The 27,345-nt window shown below is 41.6% G+C and overlaps 1 protein-coding gene across 1 annotated transcript in view; it reads left to right on the forward strand.

The window, feature by feature from the left end:
- Positions 1-258: 258 nt before the first annotated feature.
- Positions 259-27,345, forward strand: part of adgrb2 (adhesion G protein-coupled receptor B2) — a 215,354-nt gene continuing 188,267 nt past the window's right edge. The window contains exon 1 of the mRNA XM_069699156.1: positions 259-1,105. The gene's annotated coding sequence lies outside the window, so the exon portion shown is untranslated. The remainder of the gene's footprint in view (positions 1,106-27,345) is intronic.

Here is a 27,345-nt window from a genome sequence, read left to right on the forward strand (position 1 = left end):
CAAATGTATCAGTAAAGAAGTCTAATCATTGTGAGTTGATGTCAAACAAACCGGAAAATCTGGCTCATGTTCCAAACATGCTGAATTTTTCCTTTAAAGAGCAAATGTGAAGACATCTGTGCTTGTGCACTTGCTGTATTTGGAAACTGCGCGTGCTGACGTCATTACGGGCGATGATAGTGGGGGTAGGAAAAGCAAGAGGGCGGGAGGGGGGCGTTCTGCTGTGAACGCGCCTGACGGATCCCCGGCGGAGGGCAGCGAGGGCGCGCATCTCTGTCCTCCGCTTGCGAAGCGACTGCAGGGGAGCCAGATGCCCGACTGTGAGCCGCTGCCTGTGGATACCTATCCCAAATGCCAGAGCAGGCAAGAGCACACACACACACACACACACACATTTCACCCTGTGAAAGGGAAGAGGAGAGAATAGGGGCAGTAAACGGAGTAAGAGTTGTTTTATCTTCCTTTTTTTTTTTCCACCACTCGCGCTCTCTGTTTCAACCTATGCTTCAAATGAAGAGCTTCCTTGGACTTGGAGTACCGGGCATCGGTAGAAAAAAAACCCGCTATCCCACTCTGCCCCTGCTGCTGCGGTGCTGCTAACTGTGAGCGCGTCCTCTCGCTGCTTTGGAATATACAGCGTGCCTATATGCGCAAAACCATGGAGATTATATGACGTGGATTTATTTTTTTGAACAAAACTGGACATCTACAATAACGACGATCCTTGTTTTGTTTTTTGTTTTTCCTTTTTGCTTTGCCTTTTTGCGTTCTTCTCTTCTGTTCTTTCCTTTGATCTATGGCTACTTTATGATTTCATGTCCTTAGCGATTCTTCCTTGTTTCAATTTATTTATTCATTTTTTTACACTTCTTTCCTCTCTCTTTTTTTTTTTTTTTTTTTTTGGTCCGTTTCGGACACGCAGAAGTGGGATGCCTCGCGGAGAACATTTGCGGGGAGAAGATTCCGCGCAGCAGCAGCGAGGATGAATGAATGATAGTCTCCCTCTCCATCTGAGACGTGCCATGGATGGGAAACTTAATTTGTATCCACGGAACCGATCGGGGAATAGCCGTCACATCAAATAACTACTGCTGACAGCGATCAGGTAATGTGATTTCCTCCAAAACTCAACATCTCAACATGGACTGTTTCTTTGCGTCATGTACTCTGCTTTGCAGTCTGCCGGCTTTTTATTTATTTATTTATTTGATTCTTGGCATCCATGTGTGAGGATCACTGTGTATAAGTCCGGTTTTACTGACGCATACAGTGTAAGACTCTGGCTACAGGACGGTTATTTTCGCCAATCCGGGCAGTTTCACTAGAATGAGCTACACCGGCATTAAGCCACGGGGATGTGCGATCTGTGAACCTGAACGAAAGTAGCGGTCACGGAAAAAAAAAAAAAAAAAAAAAAAAAAATCCCCAAATGCATCCCCTCATTTGAATTACAGCCAGTTAATAAGAGCACAGGTGGACAGCAGAAGCCTCCTGAATGCCGAGTCCCTCAGCGGGAGACACAGAGCTATACGATTGCTTCTAAAGCCGTTGGCAGACCTGTAACTTTGCGCAGTGGCCAAAAGAAACGCACACACACACACGCACACAAACACAAACGCACGCACACACACATTGCATATCGTGCGGACGTAGCCTACACACACACACACACACACACACACACACACACACACACACACACACACACACACACACACACACACACACACACCTACCTTAATTTCCTCCTTCCACACTGCTTCGCCTTGCTCAACACATTTACATGCTCACGTCCACCCACCCACCCCCCAAAACCCACCTCCCAAAAAACAAACACAAAACACGCACAATGATGGTTTTCTCTTTCCTCGTGTGGGGGGTTTCCACGATGCCATTTTGAGTTCGGAATTACAATAAATCTGAGCTCTCCCCGCGCCAATGCTTCTTTAACAGTGCCCCTAATGGCTGGAAATGATTGTTGGAGAGGGTATGTCTCCTCCGTGGTATGATTCACGTTTACCTTTAGGTTAGAGAGCTGATGCCGATGTTCCTTAACCCCCGTGTGCGCACTGTGCGCCTGGGTGAGTGGGTGCCTTCCCCCGTTGAATGTTAAAGAGCCAGGGATGTACCAAAGATGCCACTGAGTATGCACAGGGGATTGAAAGAAAGCTGCTTGACTAACATCCGTACTGGTATCTCACCACGCAGCAGAAAGCCCTTTGAAAGCTACCTGATCACGCTTTGAGGTCCGATTTATTTGGTGACGGCGATTTATGTGTAGGCGCCTCTTGACTGTGTTTGTGCGTCTGCCGCAGTGCTGCTTCTTGTTACCATACCTCTTCTAGTCTAGTCCGTGTTATTTTAAGTAAAATGATCAGTATGCGTTTTTTTATTTTTTTTAAATTTTTTTATCGGGTCTGAGAAAACGGTACCTCAGACGCGCGCCTTGTCTCCCCTCGCGAGCGAGCAGGTGGCTCCGGTGATGCTGAGTGAGAATGATAACCGGGACGCGACAACGGGAGTGCAAAGGAGCCTCCAAGCATTCTCTCTTTCTGTCTCTCTTTTCTACCCATCTGTTGAGCATGCAGTATGTGCGCTCTCTCCACACGCATCTCAGATCAAAACTCCCATCGCTATCAAACCCTCTTAAATAATGGAATGTAACACACATGGTAGCAGCAACCTCAATTATTTCGTTCCCCAAGTAGCCATCTGGGGTATGTTAATACATTTCCTAAGATATTGTACTAATTCCACCACTGAGCTGAGACAAACTCTGTTACAGCAGCAAAAGTAGGCTTTTTAACAGGGACTCTGGTCCATGAGAAGTCGCTGTCTCTTTGCTTCTTGGCACATTTTAGAATGTGGATTAATAGGTCAGACACAGCCAGTAGTATCACTGACATTTTATTAAGGGAGTTCAGTAGTCGTGTCATGGATTTTTAAGAAACAAATCATTAGAAATCGCTTTAGTATGACCACAGAATCACATTAAAGCAATACCGACTTTTCATTTGGAGAACTCTGCACTGTATTCCTGTTTTTACCCTGTGAGCATGGAGCAGTGAATAACCATAACCTCCCCTCCTCTTTTATTTAAACACAGTGAATAACCTTGTTTGTTGTATTTCCCGGGGCTGGTTTTGTAGCTAATGGAGGTGGCAGGGCTGCTTTTAGCCAAGATGAGCAACGCACGGATGATGGCTGATGAGTTGGATGTGAGAGAGGGCACCTTTTAAACCCTTGCTCGTCACAGGACAAAACGTGGACAGGGGCATCGGTTCACTAAAGGTTCTGCACTACGTTCACTTTGAGAACAGAAGAGACTGAGCTCAGATGAACACTGGTTTGGATTGGTGCACTGTTTTGAATTTTCTTATATGGCTTTCAGAGGAAGTTCTGAAAGCCATATAACCATTACTCAACCAATTATTTGTATTAATTATATTTGCTTATGCCTACAATGACAAAAAGTATGAGACTAAACTTCCTCTCACTTTGGTTAGTACCACAATTTTCCACCCTGTAGTTCCCTATGGAAATGATACTTGTATTCAACTTAGAGGATGTGAAGTGATGGCCAGTAGTCAGAGGACGCTCAAAATGATCCCAGATTCAGCACCATGGACAGCGATCAAGGCAGAATCGCATTAACAAAGCAGCAGACTTGGTAGTTTCATTCTGTACTCCCAGTAAAAAATGCAGGCAGTACGTTCTCCAGATTATCCAGATGGATGACACTTCTGGAAACAGATGCTGCTGTTTTCAGTGTAATTGTTTTCAGTACTGTGAGCACCGCGGTGATAATTTAATATAACTCTATTGTATGTGGTTCGGCAGCAGATTCTCAGGGACAGATAGCTTAAAGCCTGGTCAAACAAAACCAAAACTATCTCGTTTACCACTATAGGTAAGCGAGAAAACATGGTTTGCTCATTTTAAGAGAAAAGACACCATGTAATAGTGACACAAGAAATCTAATTATTAAGTGACTCCTAAAGATTGGTGTAGTGTCCACGCTAACACTATCCATCATGCTGCTATCTTAATAAGATTTATATCTGATGTAGCGTGTTTCCAATCAAGATGGATATTTTTATTTCAAACAAAATACACATGAACATTAATTGTGGCACCATTCTGTATTGATTCTGCAGCTGATGATCCTTGAACATGAATAGCGTCGTTCTGCTTCTTAAATCTCTAATTCAATGATCATGATCATTTAATGGACACGATTTGTACTATGTGCCATGTCGGCATGTACAGACCCTTAACAAAGGAGCATACTGCAGTTATGACACTTGATGCTAGTTTTCACAACTCTTTGAGTGCAGAAGTGGTGCCTCCGTCTTTGAGTTTGTGCTTTCCGTGCCAAACTGGTTGCGGCCATTGCCCACCAAGATCTGTCGAGATGTCTCTAGCTCCTTCATGAAAAGCCTCCTCGTGTGGAGCATCTTCCAGGGTTCATTTTTTCATTCTCATCGGGGCCGTGGTCCAAAATGAGATCAAGTGCTATGCTCACAATTGCAGTTTGTTGCTTGCTCATTGTAGCGCTACCACAGAGTGACATGTTGGCAATATGGCCCTAAAATATATTTTGTCCCAAGTGAGGTGTGATTGGTTGTAAGTGAAGGGAGAAATAAGGTATTGTTGCAAGAACTGGCTGTAAGTGGTTGTGAAAACATCATAAAAAATGTGAAGAAATCCTACAAATTGTGATGATCATTAGTTTTAAATTCCTGGTCGAGTGTGAAGGCAGTCAGATGAGAAAAAGAAACACATTTATTACAAGATAAAGCTATGAAATGGTCAATTGTTTTTTTTTTTACCAAAGCACAACAGGGAGGTTAAATAGCACAGGGAAATGAGACGGCGAGTAATGACTGCACGATCACGGAATGATCATCTGAGCAGCTGCTGCAAATGCAACATCAATGACAGTGTGACACATATCAGCTGAAGATGTATGAAAACCACGCAGCTCCGTGGCAGTTTTATAAGGCCTGTAAATGTGATACTAATAACATCTTCAATATCCACCCACATGTCATGCACTAATGCTGGCAATGCTAAATCTTTCTCCCCCTCTCTTTCTCACACACACACACACACACACACACACACACACACACACACACACACACACACACACACACACACACACACACACACACACACACACACACTCTAACCTCTCTCTCTGTTTCGCATCTCACTTTCGCTCATGTAACTGTGATGGGCAAATGTTTAAGAGCAGACATTAACACACACGCAGTGTGAGGGAGAAAGCACGGTACGCAAGGTGATGGTGGCCCATCAAGCCGTGTCTGTGTGTGTGTGTGTGTGTGTGTGTGTGTGTGTGTGTGTGTGTGTGTGTGTGTGTGTGTGTGTGTGTGTGTGTGTGTGTGTGTGTGTGTGTGTGTGTGTGTGTGTGTGTGCACGCGCGCGCACATGCATGCTGTTTAAATAGTGCATATGGACCGGGGGCCAGGCAACAGCTTGGTCTTGCCTGGATCACTGCACCCTGGCTGGGCCATTGTTCCTCTGACACCCCCCCTCCCCCCTCTTACACACACAAACACACACTTCCTCCCCTTCGCTGGCCTTTGCCTAATAAGCTTCTTGCTCTCTTCTCCTCCTCCCATCTCTCTTCCTTTGGTTCGAGCTCCAACACTCCGCTGTGCTATTTCCTTATTGAAATATTACTTTTCTGGTTTCAAGTTTTTCACATCTTTTTTTTTGTTGAATTCTTAAGTCTGTGATTTGATTACTCGTAGGATTTGTAGTTGTAAGGCTGAGCTTGGTTTATTATTTTAAGCTGGGCATGGCAATCTTCTTCTATCAGTGTGTTTGGCTGAACCCGTTCAAGTAACATGCCCCGACAACTAGGCTTAAGACTTTTTATCACCACATCTAGAAACTCTGCTGTCAGCTCTCTGCAAATCAGACATCACCATGCAGACTAGGCTACTGCTTAGCAAGGGAGAAAGGTCAAATGAGGAAACATTTTCTTTCATGTAATTGTAACATTTAGAGATAGATATGAACCAGTATCCTGAAGCTTCTTAGCTGACAGAGATTTGAAAAAAAAAAAAAAAAAAAAAACTAGAAGAGTTAAAAAGGGCCAAAACCAGCAAGTATCTACTTCCCTCCTCTTTGCTGTTCTCTTCCTCGTTGCATATTGTGCCCACCTACTTCGCATGCTCTGCCATGCTCCATTTGGAGTCACAGATGCCTCTGTCACTGGGGCAGCATTCATTTGGCACAGCCCCGGGTGACTGTGTCAATATTTGAGTTCCATTTTGGTTTGGGGCGCCTCGAAAAGCATGACTGGGCTTGGGCGAGGCTAAAGTTAAAGGAAAATCAACAGGAAACAAAAACCCCGGCCCTATATTGTCAGTCTGTACAATTAATTAAGCCTTTTGGCAAGAAAAGTGAAAGGATGAGCCTCTTTGGGAATAGATAGGTTGGAGTTGCAGGAGGATGAATGGTGGAGGGGAAGAGAAAACAAAACAAATTAATTGCCTTGAATTGCTGTGATAATTCACATCTCTGATTAATATTGATCGTGCGGGAGATAAGAAACTGCCACAATACAAGCATAGAGAGCGGTTAATTCAATGAGTTTTTGTATTAATAACTCGCTCTGTGCAAAGATGAACAAGGAGACTTCGCTGGGCAATGACTGTGCAATTTGAGGTTGTTACCCTGTGCGCTTGAAGCTGTGTGTTTGTGTGCGCAGGCTCTTCGTTGGTGACTGACTGTGTCCCAGCAGTAATATTTGCCTTTTATGTAATGTTTTTCATAATGTGTGGCCCATGGGGATGGAGAAAGAGCTGGAGCTGGCAGATTGTATTGATTCAAAGCATCTAAAGCTGCTGTTTTATAGTGCAGTACAGGAGGGCCCGCGAGGATTCCTTAAGTTTTCATGATTGCTTTTTTCTCAACAACTCACTGGACAAGTCTTACCTTTTCATTGTCAACCCATATGCCTCTATTACGGCTCGTATTTTTCTCTCTTCGTGTCTTTGCACATTACCATGCACACTCTCCAAAACGCCCTCTTCTTTATTTTTTGCTTAATTATTTTATGTAATGTGAAATGTCCAACTTCCCCCTTTGTTTCCACATATATGTATATTTAGCTACCCTTTGCAGCTCACGCACAAACAGGCGGTCAGTTCCACTGCTTAGCACAGTCTTCAAAGGGTACAGACTCATCTGCCTTAGCTCATTGGCTTTATCATGAGTGCAGTGCCCTGCTGTTACACCCATCGGCCCCTATTACAGCTCCTTATAGAAGAGGATGCTTCGTGTTTGCAGGCCAACAAGTCAGAAAGCTGTGCTCTGCCGTAGCAGATGGAAGAAGCCCAGACTCCTTTGTGGTGTGTTCTAATGGGATCTGATGAGTGCATTTGTGTCCAGTGTTGCATGTATGGACCGTGTAAATATGATGTCTCCTGCACCCAAGTGCTTTTAGCCAGAAGCAATGAAATATATCAAAGGTTGACCCTAGTGCGGGGTATTATTTTAGAAACTAGGAGGAAAAAACTCATTTATATTTCAGTGGTAAAACTCAGAGAAAACTACATCATTGTAATAAGTCACTACGGTGATGTTTCCATTAACTTCCAAGGTCAAAAACTTGCATTTGTTTCAACACAATTGTTAATTTTCAAGAAATATATAAATTCTAGTAATACTCAACACTTTGTTCCCTAAATGTTGCCCAGCTCTTTTGATCACTGAAAGTCCTGACTTGCAGTCATATCTAGCCAATCCAATACTTTGCTGAGGAAAACACACAAAGGCCTCCGACTCTTGACAACTCCTAACGTCTTCACACTTATGCATGGTGAAGGGGAGAAAAAAAACAACCTCTCTGACAAAGTAAGAGACAGAAATTATCTTGAATAAGGGCATCTCATCTCCCTAGGCTGCTGTTGAGACTAAAATGTGTTCTTGGAATGTGCTCAGCTTGCCTGTTTGAATAAAGGTTGAAAGGGAAAAAAAAACTCTGACAGGCATTCAGGGGTAGTAACATGCTGCGATTTTATGTGCTGCCAGTTTTCATGTTTCATTAGTTGTGTGTGAGGCTGTGTGCTAGATTTGTGTACGTTGATGCATGTGCAATTATCCATGCCTGAGTTGTGTGTTTGTGTGTGTTGGTGTGTGTGTGTGTGTGTGCTTGCGTGTACGTGGTCCAGTCGCTTGTCAAAGCTGCAGCTTGTGTGGTTTTGGAGGAAGCAAAATGGACAGGTGGAATTCCAGCCAGAGGCACGCTGGGTATACTCACGGTGTGACAGGTGTGGGACATTGACAGTGCAGAGTTGCCATGGAGACGACTTGCTGATTCCCCGTGTTACATACCTTTTATCATGTTTTGGGTGCTTGTTAAAATATTGACATGGGGACTCGGGGATTGATGGTGTCTAAAGTTTCTCTGTATGGAAATTCGGATGTCTTTTCAATGAGTCATTCAGAAATGCAGACAAAAAGGGAAGGAAATTAAAAAGATGGTGAATAAGTGAGTGAAAAGTTTGCAGGTTCACCTGTAATAGCTTTGGACTACACACGATGTTGCATTAAAATGTGGCCCTCCACAATGGTTAAAAGTCTGCATATATTAATGATGCAATTATTGATGACATTAAACAGGCTAGAGAGAGAAGAAGAAAAACCTGAGATTGTGTGTCAGTAAAGAAAAAAGCAATCAGCTGCATCCCATAAAAAATAATTCACCAATTTAATATGAATCTCAAAAATGTTAAAATTGATGCATCTTAACCACAGATATGTTTTTTTTTTCTACACATTATCCTTTCTAAACCTGATGCCTACACTACCCACAATGAAACTTGAGCCAGTTTATCAGATGTTGTGCATCTCTCTGTCAAGCTCTATTAGGATTATACTATGCACAATCTAAAAGTAACTATTATTATTGTTGGATATAGGAGTTGTATAGTTAGCAATTGTAAATTTACTCTAAATAGATGTTTGGCTACTTTGAGTTCAGGTAGGAAAAAGTGACAGATTTAACTTAAAACTGAAATGCTAGGCTTTCGAATCATTTTGCATTCAAGCTCAGCTATGTCTAACTTCCAGCTTCTCTCCAGTCTAAATTATTAGATCTCAGGTTTGTCAGTTTGCTTTTATTTTGAGAGTGTTAACATCTTTGTGGATTAACAAGCACATTTGAGTATTATACCTCGAAAAACCTGCTTTCTTTGTGCCCATAACACGTCCCAGTGCTGCATCTTCTCTGAGTCTCTGTGTGACAATCCATCTTTTATAGCCCAACACATTTAGTAGAGCTAGTCATAATGGTACACAGCCTGGAACACCTGCTTCAGAGGTGATGTCGGGGGCAAAATAATGATGAAAATATATGTAATGGCTCATGAAAGTCTTCATCTACTTCACCAGAACGTCCATTTTTGTCTGCAAGGTCCAGTTTGCAGATTATATACTGTAAGTGTGAGTGCAATTTTCTGTGGCGCAGTTCTTTTGATGAAAGTGGGCTCCCTCTCCTTTCTCATTCATGTGGTTGCTCATTTGATTTTTTTTTAGCCTGTGTCTTTGGCCACTAACATCAAGCGTGTGTGTCCCTAAATGGCAGTGCAGATGTTCGCTTTAACGACACAAAGCGACTGTGTTTGTGGCGCATGTTTGTGACAGTTCAGACTGACTGATTCCAGACTTTACAAAGAGCTCAAGTCGTTTCTCTTTTATTCCCCTCAGACCGTCATCTTCTGTTGTTGTCTCTGTACATTCATCAAGTGGAGTCAAATACTGCTTTACAGTTTGGGGTGACTACAAAATTGTGCTCAGGTTGAAATGTTTTCACTCTGAGTTGACACGTTTTTGTCTCAGATTTTGCCAAACACAACGTTTTCTGTGCTTCTCTCTGTCTGCATATGCTCGCTGACTTTGTATGCTTTTGTGTCGCCTTTTAAATTTCACTTTGCATTGTATAACGCAACTGAAGGGTGGCCTTTACTGGAGCTTCCTCCCAGGATCAGTGCTGAATAAGTGGAGAGCTGCAGCTGGGAATGGAGTGAAAAAAGATACAGTACGATCAGCAATGAAAACTACTGTTATTCCATATTACTCAAGCATACATCAAATCTAAATTTAAACTTTAATATTTGATTATAGCATCCCATCCTGTACAATTACATTATTGTGTAAAAGGTCCATCATGTTCAGGTTCTTCCAATTCACCATCTCTGTTGAAATGGTGCAAATATATGGGCGGCGAAAACAATAAAGCCAAATACAACAAACAACCTCAGCAAAACAAATTGACTTGAGCCTCGCAGCTTTAAAGACCTTAAAAAGGAATTAGTACGCTTAATAACACAGATCTGATTTTCATGGAGTACCACAGTGAAATACACGTCTTGTGGAGCGAGACTGTTGTTCTGTTCACAGATGCACTGTGTAATTTACTGTCTCCCACTAAACATTGTGACCAGAGACTGTGTCATCATGCGGCCCTCCCACTACCTTCACAGCAATTAGACAGGTAGTTGAGATGAGAGTGTTGCAGAGGCCAGCCATGTAATTAAACTTGGAGTAAAATGCCATGTGCTCCTATGAAGCAATGCCCCGCTCGCCCACACACTGTGTACAGGCATCGCCACAATCCCTATCAGGTGTGTGCTCTTCATCAAGTTTATCTCTACTGTCTAGATGCTGAGTGTGTATTCTAGTTAGAAGGAAGTGCATACCATGCATTTGATTCGTTAAAGGCCGGTGCCAAATGATGTTGGTTAGAGTGGTGAGACTGCAGTGAAACAATGTACTTAAAGGCTCTAAATCCAAAATAAGGCATTGAAAGACACTCCAGAGCCAACACCAACAAGGAAACTGGGCAACCTGTGAAGATGTGATAAGAAGCACTGTTAGATTTCCCAAGTAAGGTTGAGCTTCCTCATTAGGTTCACACACAACACTTCCAAGCCCCAGAAACCTGCATCTTTGGTGTAGCTCAAAGGAGACGTGCTGACTCTGTGAGTCCCAGAACCAAAGCTTGCAACACATTATCTCTGTCTGCAAGCCAGTGCTGACGTGAGGTTGGTACAGATGACACCATTACCGGTCTGACGCAACCCTAGCAGAGGTCTTGGAGGCAGGCAGACTCCCGAGACCTCTGAAGCAGAATTAGGGTGACTGGGTATCCCACTTTATGTGGGACTACAGAGCACTTTTATCCCTTGTCCCGTGTCCCATATATTGAGACCATGTTCCACATTTTGATTGGCTCTAGATTTCAAAAGTCAACATACGTTTCCTAAAATCTGTAAGTGTAGTTACAACAAAGACATTCCCACTGAAACCCAAAAATGATTGCAAGACAAATGAGGAAACAATAGTTGACATAACTCACTATACCAGACACTCCCAATCATACAGGTCAGCAGATTGTGGCAGTAATTTACCACCCCATAAGACCATTCGGTGTGTAACTTCACCTCCTTTTTATGCTTACTATTTCTTAAGAAAGTTGAATTCTAATAACATATATCTGTCTAGTCCTTCACATGCTTGAGGCCTAGCCTGTAACCTGCCCAGTATACTGTGTTTTTATGTGTTAAGATGGCTAGACATCTCAGCACTGGTGTTCTGTCCCACATTTGGTTGGTTGACTTGTCCAACCTCGTCCCCCAAAACAGGATGGACGGCAATCATCTGTCCTGTAGAAGTCAGCTGCAGAGGCTTCATGCACTCAGCACTTCCTCAAGTCCTTTAGACTAGACGTAGACACTGACGACCCTGCCGCTCATCGGATGGCAACATCGGAGGTGCATCAGGCACAAAAGCCTAGTTAGAAATATCTCTGCCTATACCTTTACAACTGACAGGAACTTTCACAGTTATTCAATGAATGGTTAGTAAATGAATATTGATTATTGATAGCAAGTTTAATATCTGTTACTAAACATCCACTGCATTATGAACTGCAACGGAATACATGTTTCCAATCGAACGTGCACGTACCACAAATTATGAGAATAATTATAACGTGGATCGAATATGGATCAAAGATGCATTTCTTTTCTGAAGATCTCTGACATACAGAAACATGTTGTGTATTCACAACCATGTCAGACAAATAAATCAAACCATAATAAGATTGCCACCATGGGGTCATGGGGTTTGTAGACAGTAAGATCACCAATACCAATCGGTGGAACTTTGATTTGTTTCATCATGTCTGGTATGTGCTGTGAAACCATTCCCACGAGTGTGCTCTGCTGACATGGAGCTGGTTTAGTCTACAGTAAATAGAGGCTGTAAAAGAGCACATTGAGCTGTTTGTTGGCCAAATGTAAAGGTAAAGCTTTGTGACATACCACTTGGCCAAATGGTGCTTGTCCTGTGCTCACTGGAAATTAACATGACCATACAATGTGAGCTGTTAATCAGTCAGCAGTTCGCTGCTGAAATTATAATGAGCTGCCTTAGGGTCTGGCAGAAGCTGCATAAGATTTTTTTTTTTTTTTTTAGATTTAGTTTTTACTGAAATTCAGAAAAACACAACGTGATCGTCATATGCCTTTATTTTTGAATGCATTAACTTCAGTCAATGCAGGATTATACAACATCTTACACAGCAGATGGCACAGTTAGCGCTAAAAGGGTTCCACGTGTGTGAAGGATTGGAGTATTTTTTTGTTGTTGTTTAACAACCAAACCATGAAACATGTTTAATATTCACGGTAATGGTTATTTGAATCAAGTAACTTCACCTCTAAGTTCTTATAAGGTTGTGCATTGAGGTTTTTCTGTGTTGCTTGTGTGTGATCCTCAGTGGCTATCCTGCACTTATCTTTAGGATGATTTTAGCCCACACATGTCTATCACCACCTCTTGTCTGGATATATCCTGTACCACTTATGGTCAAATCCATATTCCAGCAGTGTCACATCGTCTCACTAAAGAAAACGCAGTCTTTACATACGGAGTGGATAAGAAAATAAAAAAATCAAATCAAATCTTTTATCTTTATCTTTGTCCGACTGCAGGAAAATAACTACATGCATGTTCTCAGCATCTCTTCTATTTTCCGTTGCTGTTGTTGAAAGAACACTTTTCCTCCCAATCCTTGCACTGCTTGCACAGTCACACTCCATGCACGCTCCCTACTCAGCGGTGACAGCATCGTAAGCACACACTGAGGCACACTGAGACACATAAAATCTCATCCTGTTACAATTACACCGCAGCAAAACCATTATTCAAGAAAATATCCTGAGTTATAGTCTCTGCCAGAAGGGCCACCAGTGTCCTTCTTCCAGCTGGTTGGGGCTCCCAGTAGTGTAACCTTCTGATTCAGACTGTAAAGCTGTTACGAACAATGTACTGTGGAATACTGAAGGATGTCTTAAGATGTTTGAATGGCAATGTCTCTGAAAAGAACAGAATATAAATGTAGAAGCATTAGGAATAAAGACTAGACATTTCCCTTGGTATTCTGGTTTTAAATGTATTATCTACCTCAAACTTGACAGTAAGATGTTTTTACCTTAGTTGTGTACACTGATTCGGCCAACTTGCTAGCTTGAACTCCAACATAATCTCCTCTTTGATACATATGAAGCTTTTTAGTAGATTTTTTACTTATTACTCGGGCAGTAATACTTCACACCGCTCTCTATGTGTGCTCTAGTGAAGAAGAAAATCCCTGGTGATGCTTACATAGGTTTTATAGCTTGCGGCCCGACAGCATTTTAATTCCCCTCGCGGTTCCAGTATCATAGCAGCTCAATCTCCTGTCCCCACACCAACTTCACCTTTCTGCCGGACCCAATTTAGCCAGTGATCCTAAAACTAGCATGCTCGCAACCCTGGAGATTCAGAGCGGTTCCCTTCATGGAATAGCACCCTTAGTACCTTAAAGGAATAGACCGCCTCAGAATGTAATTAGACGCTGCCAATCTCTTGCGATCGCTCGGGAACGTAGGGGCTTGTGGGTCTCTTAATGGAGATTACTTTTCTGCATGGCCGTACTGTTTGGAAGTAGAGCAGAACCTCTTGCTTTTCAAACCAGCTAGTTAAACATCAAAGTCTCTTGTTAAAATGCCCGTTGTTCTGAATGTTCCCTGTTGGATCTGATCTCATTTACAAAACGATGCTTTGTTAAACTTTCACGTCTTGTCAAACAAATTCACAAAGTTAACAACACAGCCAGACTTCCTGCAATTAGGGAAGCACAGTTATCTGTTTTCTTCTCCAACAAATTATTTGATCATATTCAGGTTGGGTTTTCATGAAATATCTCACCTTTCTGTCACCGAATACTCATTCTGCATTTGTAAATGAGTATCACACAGCACACCATGTGCTCTATAAAGTGATAGTATCATAAGTATCTCAGCTCCAACTAAGTCATCTCATACTTCTCAACATATTTGATGACCAGTATGATTATCTGCAACGTATAGGAGCTGATGGTGTCTTAAACCAGGATATGAATGTGGCATATGGCACTCTTGCCTTTACTAAATCCACCATTAATGCTTTTCGGTGTTTTCATGATATGTAAAATGTACCAAAGATGAAGCATTGTTAAGTCCCTGCTTCTGGAAAATTGATATGCAAAGCCCTCAACCTATTGGGTAGTGTAATGCAGTAAAGACACTGGTGGAGATAGACACATCCAGCTAACAGGTGGGTGCTGTGGACATGCAATATAGGACTGGACACACTGCACTGCCTCTTCACTCAATATGTGGTCATTGTTCTTCCTAAAGGCAAGGTTAAATGGTTGTAAATATCTATTGAGCCAATCAGACTGCACGTTTGACCACATGAATGATCGTTTAAGTGTGTATGGCTGTGTTTGTTATAGTGCGTGGTTTCCACTGGATTTACCTGCGTGAGTGTGTATGAAAGCATCTGACAGTGCGGCGATAGGGCTCTTTCTGCCTCTTTTTTTTTTTTTTCTTCTTCCTCTGTATCCCATATCTCCACCGCCTAACACAGTTACAGGATTAACTTTAACTACATTTGTGTGCATGGACGGGGGTGGGTGTACTTTACGAGCTGTCCAGAGTGAGAGCCACTGTCAGCGCCGGACAGCAAAAGGTGACGCCAGTAATAAGAGGCTGCTGGCGTTATTAACCCCTCACCTGAGTCGAGTAGAACAGGCAATTACAGCCAGTCATATGGCTGTCAGACTGTTAGAGGGAGACAGCTCTAACTAACACACACGCACACACACACACACACACACACACACACACACACACACACACACACACACACACACACACACACACACACACACACACACACACACACACACAAACACTAGGTGACAGAGTGACATCCTTTACTTAGAGGGCTAACTGAGGCTTTTATTTTCATAGTTTTTATTTCCCATCACTAATAATCCCTTTGTATTCACCAAGATAATCGCTGATATCTGAAACATCAGCATCACCACTGGAGACAAGTCAGTCGAGGCAAGAAAAACATGAGCAGTAAGACAACCATGTTCTAAACAAACCCCCAATAAGACATCAAAGGGAAAACAGTAGGCCTCACTTTCATCTCCAAAGGATTTCACGGCTAAACTGTTGGCTTGTTTACAACTTGGTTTGTTTACACTGTGCATTCCACCACTGTGTACTAAGGGTTTAAGAAAACATCGATAAACTTGGCTGTTGCAAGATTATGTTTGTGACACTGTATCCATTCTCAAAAACAGTCGATTGATTTTGAATTGATATTTTACACGCAAAGATGTGTGGAAGGCGTGTGATAGATTGATTAAAACACTGCTAGGTAGCAGAGTTGTAATCAATCTTCATCCAACTCCAACATAACAACTCAATAAATCGAGACAGCGTATACTGCAGCACTGAGTGTAATATGATAAAAAAATTGCAATACATCACAATATATTGAATTGCAATCAATGTATTTTGATACTTTTTATGTAGAGAGATTGCTGCCAATAACGGCCCGACTGCGCACACAATCATGTGTAAAAAGTCTTCCCTCTACATAAGATATCTTTCCTGCTACATCTTCCCTCTGTGTGCAGCAGCCCTGGACACTGCTTCCCTGCTTCATTGCTGTTACTGTCTTATAAACACGCCACCCGCATCAACTCTTTCCTTCTCACTTTCTATTTCAGGGTGTTAAGCTGCTGAGCACGACCAAACCTGCTCACAGCAGTATATCTGTTCAAATCGATACCCATTTCTCTCTCCAACACTTTTTCTATTCTTTCCTCTCGTTTCTGACTGCGGTTAGCCATGATAGGATGATTGGAAGGTGATACATCCACTGGGTCTGTCTTGTCTTTGTGAGATGGATAGATTAGCAGGGGGAGTGGGGAGGGGGAGGGGGCGAGAGAGTAAAGATCAGCGAGAGAGATTTTCCATGCTGCACAGCAACAAGGTGTTAGCAGATCCATCAGCGCGCTTAGTGGAGGCCAACCCCAGCTCACTGGACTCGCTGGTGAAGCAATGTAACTCCTCCATCTCGCCTAGCCTTCACGTCCTTCCATTAACACCTCATGGAACCAATGATGGAACAGATTGAGATGCCTTGTAGCACCCATAAACAATCAGCATCATGTCACCCATTTTCCATTCTTTGCCTGCACCAGTTGTGTCTGTCAGATGCCCATATTTCTCAACAATCTCTTCTCACCTCTTTCTTCCTTCCTGTGTTGCCGTCCATTCGCTTCACGTTCTTCAATCTGCCACACTTGAAACTCTGATGTGCTAATTTATTTGCATGTTTTGTAAGAGCTCAATCTTTTTTTTTTTTTTATTTTTTTTAATCTTTATATTGAGCCTTTCCTCCCTCCCTTTGATGATTCTGTCCTCATCTCCCCGTGTGGAGGAAGGTTTATTATTGTCTGAGCACCAAGTAGGTGTGATACAGAGGGGTGTCAGTCTGCTGCATCTCCTTTCAGACTTGTTTTGCCCTCCTTTTCTACTGTCTTGCTGCATGCTTTCTTCAGCTGTGTTTTGATGCTTCTGCGCGCTGGCTCAGGTCCTGTTAGTTTTAGGAAAATGTGAGGATCTAGCCGCAGTATTTCATTAGCACAGCGGTCCTATCACAGTAGACTGAACACACACACACACACACACACACACACACACACACACACACACACACACACACACACACACACACACACACACACACACACTCAAACCATTTATTCATGACTCAGCCAACATAATGTGAGCGTGTGCGAGGATGTGTGCTGCCTTTTTTTCCTCCTCTTTTATGAACATCTAAAGATTCTCGGTCTTCACACACATACCTCTGTGTATAGCTGTCCATTCCCATCACTCTTACAGTCGCCTCCTAGATCTCACCCTACACTCAACACGTACTTAAAAGCTGTCTGGCCTTTCTGAAGCCTGGATATATGAGATGTTTGTTTCCCAGCATTTTGTTCGTTGTGTCTTTTAGTATTTTAATTTTGCAGACATGCTGTTATGGTTATGAGCTGGCAACCTCTGAAAATCCTGACTTTTGCATGTGGTTTTGAAACTCCCATGAGCCTGCAAACACACATACTTTTAAGTCTTTCTCCGTGTCTCTGTGTCTTCAAATCTCTTCACTTCCTTGTGAAGCCAGTGGGAAAAAAAAAAATCCGTTTGGGGAACAATAACATGCCTATCTTCTTTTTTTCTTTCCTTTTAGACACACACTGTGGAGGGCCCCCACACACCAATTAATTAGATCAGATGCCCTATAACTGGTAGTTGTACCCCAGTAGGTAAGGTGCTTTTGCAGCTGCCAGTGGGACTGCTTAACTAATCAACTCAATTAAAAGGGAACTTTATATTTTTATATTTACTTTGAAATGTATTTATACATCAAGATATCTCTGTGAAGGAAGAGTAAAATAGGCAAATAGTAATACAAATTGTCTTCTTTACTGCATTTACATCAGTAAATAGGTTCATACACCTAATTAAAACAGGTAAAACAAGTTAGCCAGTAAGTAGTAAATATGACACAATTAGCTAAAAGCAATAGATGAAAGTTTGATAGCTACCTAAAATTATGGTTGAACAGGCTTGAAATAACTTAATAGATAATTACCTTATTTAGCTAAAAGTAATGGATTTTGTGTGTATTTTGTCACGTAGAAGTTAAAAACTTCCCCACTTCGTAGCTGCTCATGAACGCATCATAAGCTGTAACCCCCAGCAGAATGGGCAGTGAAATATTGGATGAACACTTCATGTTGCTTTCTGAAAGTAAGCGGTTAAAAGCGCTAGCTAAAAGTAATGGATACATACATACAGCTTCTGTCACTAGTAGCACAAATATACACTTGAGCAAAGTAACCTATTCATGACTACTTAATTGTATGAGGCAACATTGAGCTCGACTGGCGGTACATCAGTCCAACAAAGTATGACAACAGCAGAATTAGACAACTTCATGATTTTATTAGTCATTGTTCAGATAAAATGCAAACGTTTGTCACCTTGTCTCCTCTCCTCCTCCTCCTCCTCCTTCTCGTCCTCCGTCACGACACCTCTCCCTACTTCCCCATGTGTTTCCTACCTTTACATATTTCACTTTGTCTAATGAGTCAGTGCAGGCTTTGTGGATTCAATCATCACGTATTTATGAGAAGCCCTTAAATGCACTCCAGTTCTGGAGGGGTGGTGCTGAAAGAGATTTTTTTATTTTTTTTTATCCCACTAATCCTTTTCACGGATTGTATCTTTGTTGGCCCTCATCCTCCCTATCACATTTTCAACTTTTATTCATCTAAGCGTCCTCTAATGGAACTAATGGCATGATTGAAGCATGAACCCAATCAAGCCAGAGCTCTGATAGGCTAGCTAACAGATCCCCCTTTGCTTGTTCACAACTTGGATTGACAACCTCCCGTATCGTGCTTTCAAAACGAGCTCACATTAAACGGATTTGTAGCCTTTCATTCGCGGGAACAGATTGTTGCTCGCTTTACCAGCGCAAAATTAATCTTAAATGTCTGTTATCGCTATGATTAAAATTGTTGTGATGGGTTCATTTTGTCTGTCGATAAATGGCACCCTTTTCTTTTAGGTTCCTCTTGGCTTGCTTGGGTTCTGGTGATCCGATGCATCAGAATAATGGGCACCCTAAAAGCAGAGGATGTCAGTTAAATGAGAGATGCAACCTATATATATACGGACACTAACTGTTAAAGACCTGTGTCTGTCAAGAACCATATAGTAATAACACTTTGGCAATAAAGGACAACCGTGTGTGAAATATATACAGTATATTTGGTAGAAGTTTGTTGTCTGTGTGGTGTCTGTAAGTACGACTTGTAAGAAAATTGAATATATTATCAATTATAGTTAGAAGGTGCTTTTAACATCAGTTCTTTGATCCTAAACCATCAGTGGGAATTAGCTCTGACATTTGAATTATTAAATCCAAAACTGTAAACCTTTAGTCTTAAACAGGGTTAAGGGAGAGTATAATCCTTCTCATTTAATATTAAAGTGTGAAAACAACATGATCATTAAGGCTTAAAGGAGTTAACCATTTGGTTGGGAGCGAGGTTGTTTCTGTCCAATTTACTGTTCAAGTACCCAAGAACACAAATGTTTTCTATATTTTGGTCTACGCATGTGTGTGTGTCTCTCAAGGCGATGGAGAGCCTCTGCATTGTTGGCTAATAGTGGAATTAATCTGCAAAATGAAAGCCAGTGGAAACAAAATCAAGTCTGAAAATGTCTGTGAGCTTATTTAAAAAAAAAAAAAAAAAAAAATCACTTACCCAGCGCTCACCCTGTAAATACTGCAGAGGGCACAAGCAGTATGGCAGCAGAGAAAGACATGAAAATAACTATTTTCAAAATGTGTTTTTGGCAACAAGTGTTCATTTTTTTAGTCATCATTGTCAGCTTCTTCTTTTTATTTACTTAGTAAGTCATACGATTTCCATCCCAATTGAATTTGTGAGGTTCAAGTGTTTATTTAATTTGAACAATCTTCTTGTTACTTTACTGATTTTTATTTTTACTGTATTCTTTCCACCATAACAGTTTCAGTTTCAGTTTTTTTTTTTTTTTTTTTTTTTAATATTTCCTCCAACTTTTTATCCCTTAGTCCCTTTGCTGTATATAAAATACAATTTTTATTTTTTTATTTGTTGCTATTCATTCCTCAGTAAAATTAAGATTCAGCCGAGGCCACAGAGTAATGAATTATGGCTCTAATATGCTTCCCCTGGCTGACGGCCAAATCTCATCGCTATACAGTTTTCAAGGTGGTGTGTGTGTGTGTGTGTGTGTGTGTGTGTGTGTGTGTGTGTGTGTGTGTGTGTGTGTGTGTGTGTGTGTGTGTATTTGCTGTTTAAGTGGAATGATCTTTCATCACCATCCCTTTCTCCTTCAGGGCAGACTGTTCAATCACATGCATACTGTATGTGTTTTAATGGAAATTCACCATCCCTTCACTTGCACAGTCATGATTATTACCCTCCAAAAACTGTAACCTAATCAATCGCTAAGGGTAAAGACAAATATATTTAAGCTGTAAACACATTTATGTTAAAGTAACAGATAACAATGTGTTAAATATGGTTCTCACAGAACTAAATTCATTGCATTATCACAGTGAATACAAAAAATCTGTAGGTGAAAACCTAGGACCGATTTCAAATTTGTCATTGCGTCTCAACAAAAGTGTCCACTTTTTTTCTGCACTGACTCTTTCAGCTGACCTTAATTCTTTATAACCAACATAAACCCTGACACTATGCAAGCAAATCATCTTGGCAACCAGGCCAGCTCTTCTACAGTGTGAAATATGTGCTGGGCTGCTGCTCTTCCTGGTAGATGTCTAAAATGACTAAGCCTAATTGGAGGAAAAAGGCCAATCCCAAAGTGGGTATTTAAGTCATTGGGTTCTCGACCGAAAGACAGAATGTTTGGCCGGAGAGGAGCGTTGCTGCACTCTGCTTTCATATGCCACACTCGCATCATTTAATTTACTAACTCATACAGGAGGTGTGCGATCCGGCATGTGTTGATGCATGTTTTCATTTGGGAACGCATGCGCATGTGTGTGTGTGTGTGTGTGTGTGTGTGTGTGTGTGTGTGTGTGTGTGCACATGTTTGTGTAAGAAAAGCAACCAACTGGATCTTACTTGTGTGAGCTAATGGGGGAACAAGACAGATTCATTATGTATTCCTCATAGATATTCTGCTCAGGGCTTTAAACATGAATAAACACTGACAACAGTGTAATTCATACCGTCAATTATGTGCCAGACACGTTTCTACAGGGTTAATGATTGTGACTGAGTGTCAATCATGTGTACGTACAACATAAAGAGTCCACGGGATTGCGTTCCTGTGATTTGTATTTTGTTCAGTGGACATTTTACCTTTCACTTTGATATTGTCACCGCACGAGTCCTCGTCGGACTCACGTCTCCACTTCTTTTCTTGTTTACTTTTGCAGTTGCATCTGCACGCAGGTTGCTTCCCAACAATTAGAGCACAGATTTTTTTTCCTCTCCCCGTTGAGTGGCTGACGCTAAAACTAAGAGCATGCGCAGCAGTCATTATGCAGCAACAACGATAAGGAAAGGCGAAGAGCAGAGTGTGGGAAGAACACAGCGCCTGATTTGGCTGTAGTGTTGCCTTCTGTCTGATCTTCAGCTAAAAAGGCCCTAACTCCTACAACAGGCTTATAACCCCTCGCTAATCCCCCCTTCTGACTCATTTCACTGCAGTTTGAAGCTCTCGCTTTAAATCTCGTCCTCTCGCAGCCGTGCATTTGCACGCACACACACACACACACACACACACACACACACACACACACACACACACACACACACACACACACACACACACACACACACACACACACACACACACACACACACACACACACACACACCAGAGTCGCTGAATAACAAAACCCTTCAGTTGAAATGGAAATGTCTCGCTGGACCGGTAAATTGCACTGAGAAATATCTTGAGCCAAATGTTCACACAGAGACACAAGCAGAGACACGGGCACACACTGCAAATCCATTTTGTGATTTTGTGTTTAATTATAAGTGCGTGCATGCTAGCCACCCGTGACCTTCATTACTGATAGCTTTTTTGTTTTCGTTCAGCTTGTGTTAAATGTTTTCTTGTTTCCGAAAATAATGCTTTTTATGGTAAGAGGACACCCTCAGCGGATATTCACAAAGGCATGGGCACACACACACGCACACACACACACACACACACACACACACACACACACACACACACACACACACACACACACACACACACACACACACACACACACACACACACCGTAAGGATTCAGTCCATTACATGTGTCACTATGCCTGTTCTCTCTCAGGTCCAGTCTAAAATTAACACATTTTCTTTTTTCCCTTTATGCACATCAAATTAAAAATAGTGAGCTGTTGAGTGAGTGAGGCTGTCAAAGGTTTTGAGGGGACAGGAAGTAACCCGTCCCCTCAACAGAAGGCCTTTATGTCATTATTAAAGATTAATGTTTTTACGAGCACTGGCGGAATTAGCATTAGTGACGGTTTTAGTGTCAAACGCTTGTTTCAGAGCTGTCACTCGCCCCCGCCTCCCTAAAATGAGACAGCTTAATATCATGGCACTAATAATACCACCTAATCACTGTGCCAAAATAGCAGATCACAGCCGTGGGTTTAGTGGTGGTGGGGCAGACATAGAGAAAAAGACAGGATTTTGTCACATTGCACCGTGATAGTATTCACAGGAGGCTAGAGCCACTTCTATTGATGTCTGCTTCACATTTTGTCAACACAATTGTCCCTTGATTACCGTGTTGGTCGGGATAAAAACAGATCCTCTTTTTTGCCACGCCTATTTTGGGATAAAGATAAGAAGTGTCAGCAGCTAATCGACAATTCAGCCATTTTGACAGCTTTAAGATAAATCATTTTCTTTAACATTGTTGCTGCTTATTAGTCTTCAAGTTATTTATTTGTATCTATTTATAAGAGGCCCCTGCCCTGACTATAATGCAGAATATTACTCAGCAGCTACACGTGTAAATCCACCAGCAGCTCCTACTGATAGATTGTTCTACGTATAATGTGCTGCTGCTGCAGCTGCACTCTCCATCTTCATTGCCCCATAGAATTGCATTGACCAGTCACATGTGAATAGAATGAGAATATGGTTATGGAGAGATGGATATTTACCATGCAGAACATATCACTGTCTCCGCATTTGGAGCCATTAGGCTCAGTACTCAAACAATATTTCAGCCCCTCTTTAAGGCTGACTATGACTTTTTTTTGTTTTTCTCCATATGATCCAATTACCTTTGTTCATCAGACAGAAGTGAATGGTGGTGATTCTCACTGCAATTGCTTCGCCGTCAGCCTCATGACACACACACTTGAACACAGATACTAGTATACAGTCTCCTGTGAGGCATGTAGGTTGAAAGAGTAATAGCTCAGTGATGAGGGCGGGCTTATCGCCTAACTGTATGGACCATTTAGGCCCCCATTACATACATTAATATATTGTGGGTTAAATGAGCAAAGCAGCCATAGTAATCTGTCGACTGAGATGCTGTGGGAAACTCTGTTTTTGAAGGATGGGGCCGAGCAATTCTCCGCCTTGAACCTGCATTAATGAGTGTTTTTGATCTTTTAGATTCAAATGGCTTTCGGGTTAAGGGTTGTTTGTTGTGCCTACAGTCAACCAGAGACTATCAACATTGGACTTTCGAGGTGTGCAAAGCATTTTAGGTTTAACTTTTTAGGTTACTGATATGGTTTCACAGCCCTCACATTTACTGTGTAATTGAATCTGAGCAACTTCATCAGGCCCTGATACACTTAAACCTTCCAACCAGTATGACAGTAAATGGCAGACATTAGCAACAAGCTAGTGAGTGGTGCATATAGCAAGCTGAATATGTAGTTGGTTTAGTTGGTGGGGACCAAAATTAAGCAAAAAGGCAATTCATATTTAGTGGCCAGCTGCGTAAGTAGGCAACAGGTTAGTCTCATGGCTTCATAAGATACAAATATGTTAGCAGTTGTCCATATCTCAAGTTCTGAGGTTTTGTCTACACTGTTTGACTTACTTCATTAATAATTTGATATATTTGGTGAAATGTTGGAAGTAATAATATGTAACTTCTACTCTGATATTCGTTTAACTACACTGTGTCGGCAATTTTTTTTATAACAAAAATTTTCAACAAGTTAATTGTTGGTCATTTGAAAGGGCAGGCCGAGTAAAAAGTAAACTCGATGTGCGAATTGACACAAATTTACAGCCGAGTATTTAAAAAAGATTTGTGACTGTGTTAGAGCTTTGCAGCCTGTGAAGAGTGTCTCAGACAGTCTTTTTTTTTCTATACTCAGGACAAGAAAGTTTAACGAAACACACTGAAATTGTACTCCTTTGGGGTGTGTTCCATTTAATTTCCTTCCTTGATTATTGCTAATTGTTCCCTGATTAATTGTTCCTTTTCAAAGGTAGATAACTAATATACAGTAAGACAGCTTCTGCTTAGCTTGCACAAACACCACAGAACTGAATGAGCTTTGGAGGCTTTCTGTAATTTATTATGTTCACATCCTTTTTTATTACTTTTGAACCTCCGTGTCTGCTTTCTGTCAACACCTATGCATTTTAAGTTTACAGAGGGTTTCCAGAGAAAATAGATTGTTTTAGTACACAGTACATAGATTAACAATCAGACAGATAAGCAGATTTCTGTGCTGTTAATTACATTAGTAGTGTAGGGGGTAGTGCTTTGCGCTAATTCTTCAATGTCCTTGCTGATGCACTTTGTCTAAACGACCACAATGCCTCAAAAAAAAAAATTCTGGTTTTATGCCAGGACAGTTAGTTTTATGCCAATTAGAAACTAGTTGACACCGTGCTTTTAGTATTCAAGTGGACACAAGTGATTGAGGTGCTTTCAACCAATGTCAGTCGATGTCAGTTAACAGCTTGTCCTGATTGAATAAACAGAGTAAGACGGAGGATGGAGGGATGAGAGGCTACATGTTTGATTAGCCTCTGAAGTGAGGGATGTGCCTTTAATCCCTCCTCTAACTAATCCTTCTTCTTTTGGAGGGTCCTCACAGCCTGGGTCGAAAAGTGTTGTAAGTCCTGAGTGCAGAGACAGCCATCATGCTGGAGGGCTCTTTTACCTCTGTCAGTCTTTTCATTGTCCACACTGTCTACTTTTTGTTCTATCACAGGGACCAGGATGCTGAACATTCAGTACAAAGTGGATATGTTTGATGACTGTGATCACCATTACAAACATCCACAAAGCTGTAATTAAAGTGGCGTCATTTTTAGAAATGCTTCTGGCGTAGCTCTAAGACTGGTGACACTGGTGTCCATCAATTTAGTCCAGATTGAAATATCTTAACTATTTAAAGCCCGCTGACTTTGAAGATTCCTGACTGTTCATGACATGTTTGGCTTTTAATGACATACAGTATTTTCACAAATACTAGGATTGTTGGCATAAAGTTGAGCACAAGAGATCCTAAGGACATTTCCTGTAGCATCACCCACTTTCCTCTGCTATTGTCAACCTGTTGCCCCAATGGGACCTCCGCCCCTGCCGAAAGAAAAACATACTCATAGAACTGGAGTTACATCCAGTACTATTTATTTACTTAGCTCCTGTGCACCCGTTTAACATCAGCTCAGCGTGAGAGTCGCTCATGCATTTGTCTATCATTGAGGCTCGCGCTCTAACACTGACACGCAGCAGAACAGAAGGTGGACGCAGGTTAACGTTACTTGAGTTTATAACAACTACACTTGTTACAAGACAATACAAAAGTTAAATAAAAGCCCAAAGTTAAGCTGTCAATGAACAAACCTCTACCCGATACTGCTTGACCAAAATATACAAAAACTGTTAAACGCACCCCTTAGCTGTATCGACAGAAAAGAATAGCAATATTTGAATTTATCTGAAAGGACTACTGTGCCTAAGTGCAGTCTAACAAAGGTGCAGGTGTAGGTATAGATGCTCAGCAAACGTTATTACATAAATGTATAGCCCCAATGTTTGCAATATGAACAGAAGGTGAGTACTCTTTCAAATAACAGGGGTTTTAGTTCAATGCATATATTTCCCCTGTTACATTTCTCATTCTCCTGCTTCAGAGTTATTACTTATTTCCTATCAAACACTTCTCGAGCTGCAATTACAGAACAAGGTCACAAAAGCAGTAGATGATGAACCCTCACTTGAGCCTGCACCATGTCACGAATTGGATAAAAGAATAAAAAAGAAAAGTAGTAGTACTGGCAGCTACAGCTAATTGTAATTCCCCAAGCACCAGTGGAACTTGAAACCTCAGCTTGTAGCTTTATCCTGAATACTGAGTTTCAGCTGCCTGTACCCATTATAGTCTAACATGCCAGTCCATATCTTGTGCTACACAATTCAATTTAGTCAAATGAATATCCGGGCTCCAGATAGCATGCTGTTGGAGCTATAGCAAAGCTCCACGCAGACAGCAGCTGTCATAAAGGACCGGTCGCTGCATAATGTACACCAACTCCTTCGCCGGTGGTATCAATGTGTGATCAATATGCAATAAAAACTCATTAAAGCAGTCTATGTTCTGTCATGGAAATTAATTCCGGAAGACAAATCTGCAATGTATCACCCTGGATATGATTTCAGTCCATCCATGTAGAAACAAGTTATTTAAAACCAGAAATTGGATATGAAGGGGGGGAGGCGGAGTAAGGAGAGAGATATATAAAAACAGAGATAGAGAGAGGAAAGTGGAGGATGAAACCAACCCATCTGGAAGAGAGGAGACAGAAAGAGTCCATGACAGCCCAGCATAATGAGATTCGGTCATCTGTGTGGCTTTCCATTCACCTGAAAGGGAATTAACATTAAAAAAAAACACACACACACACACACGCTATTCTCCATTCTGCTCACATCTCTTCAAATCATCATTGCTTCATATCCATCCTTCCCACTCACAGTGATTGCAGCATCTGGTGGATCAATCATCAAACTGTTTATTGCAAAAGGTGGCTTTTTACCTGGTTTAAAGGCAGTGAGACAAAAACAAAACCAAGAAATGTGACTGAGAAGTCAGTTCTAACCATATTTCACTGCAAACATGCAAGCTCATTGGATGTTTTCACCTCAAATGCTTTTTTGGTTTAATCTTGTTTAGTGAGGCCTTCATGCCGGGGCACTGCTGTGAGCTATGGAGGAAAAAAAATGCAGCGTGAGGTTTTCTGCTGGATAATCTATGTATTCCTTCCCCCTTTGTCAGTTAACAACACAAAAATACAGACATTA

This window comes from Brachyistius frenatus, unplaced genomic scaffold (genome assembly GCF_029030835.1).
Source record: "Brachyistius frenatus isolate BFR_SWC_R1_liver_20210118 unplaced genomic scaffold, ASM2903083v1 Contig_2, whole genome shotgun sequence".
NCBI classification, from domain to species: domain Eukaryota; kingdom Metazoa; phylum Chordata; class Actinopteri; family Embiotocidae; genus Brachyistius; species Brachyistius frenatus.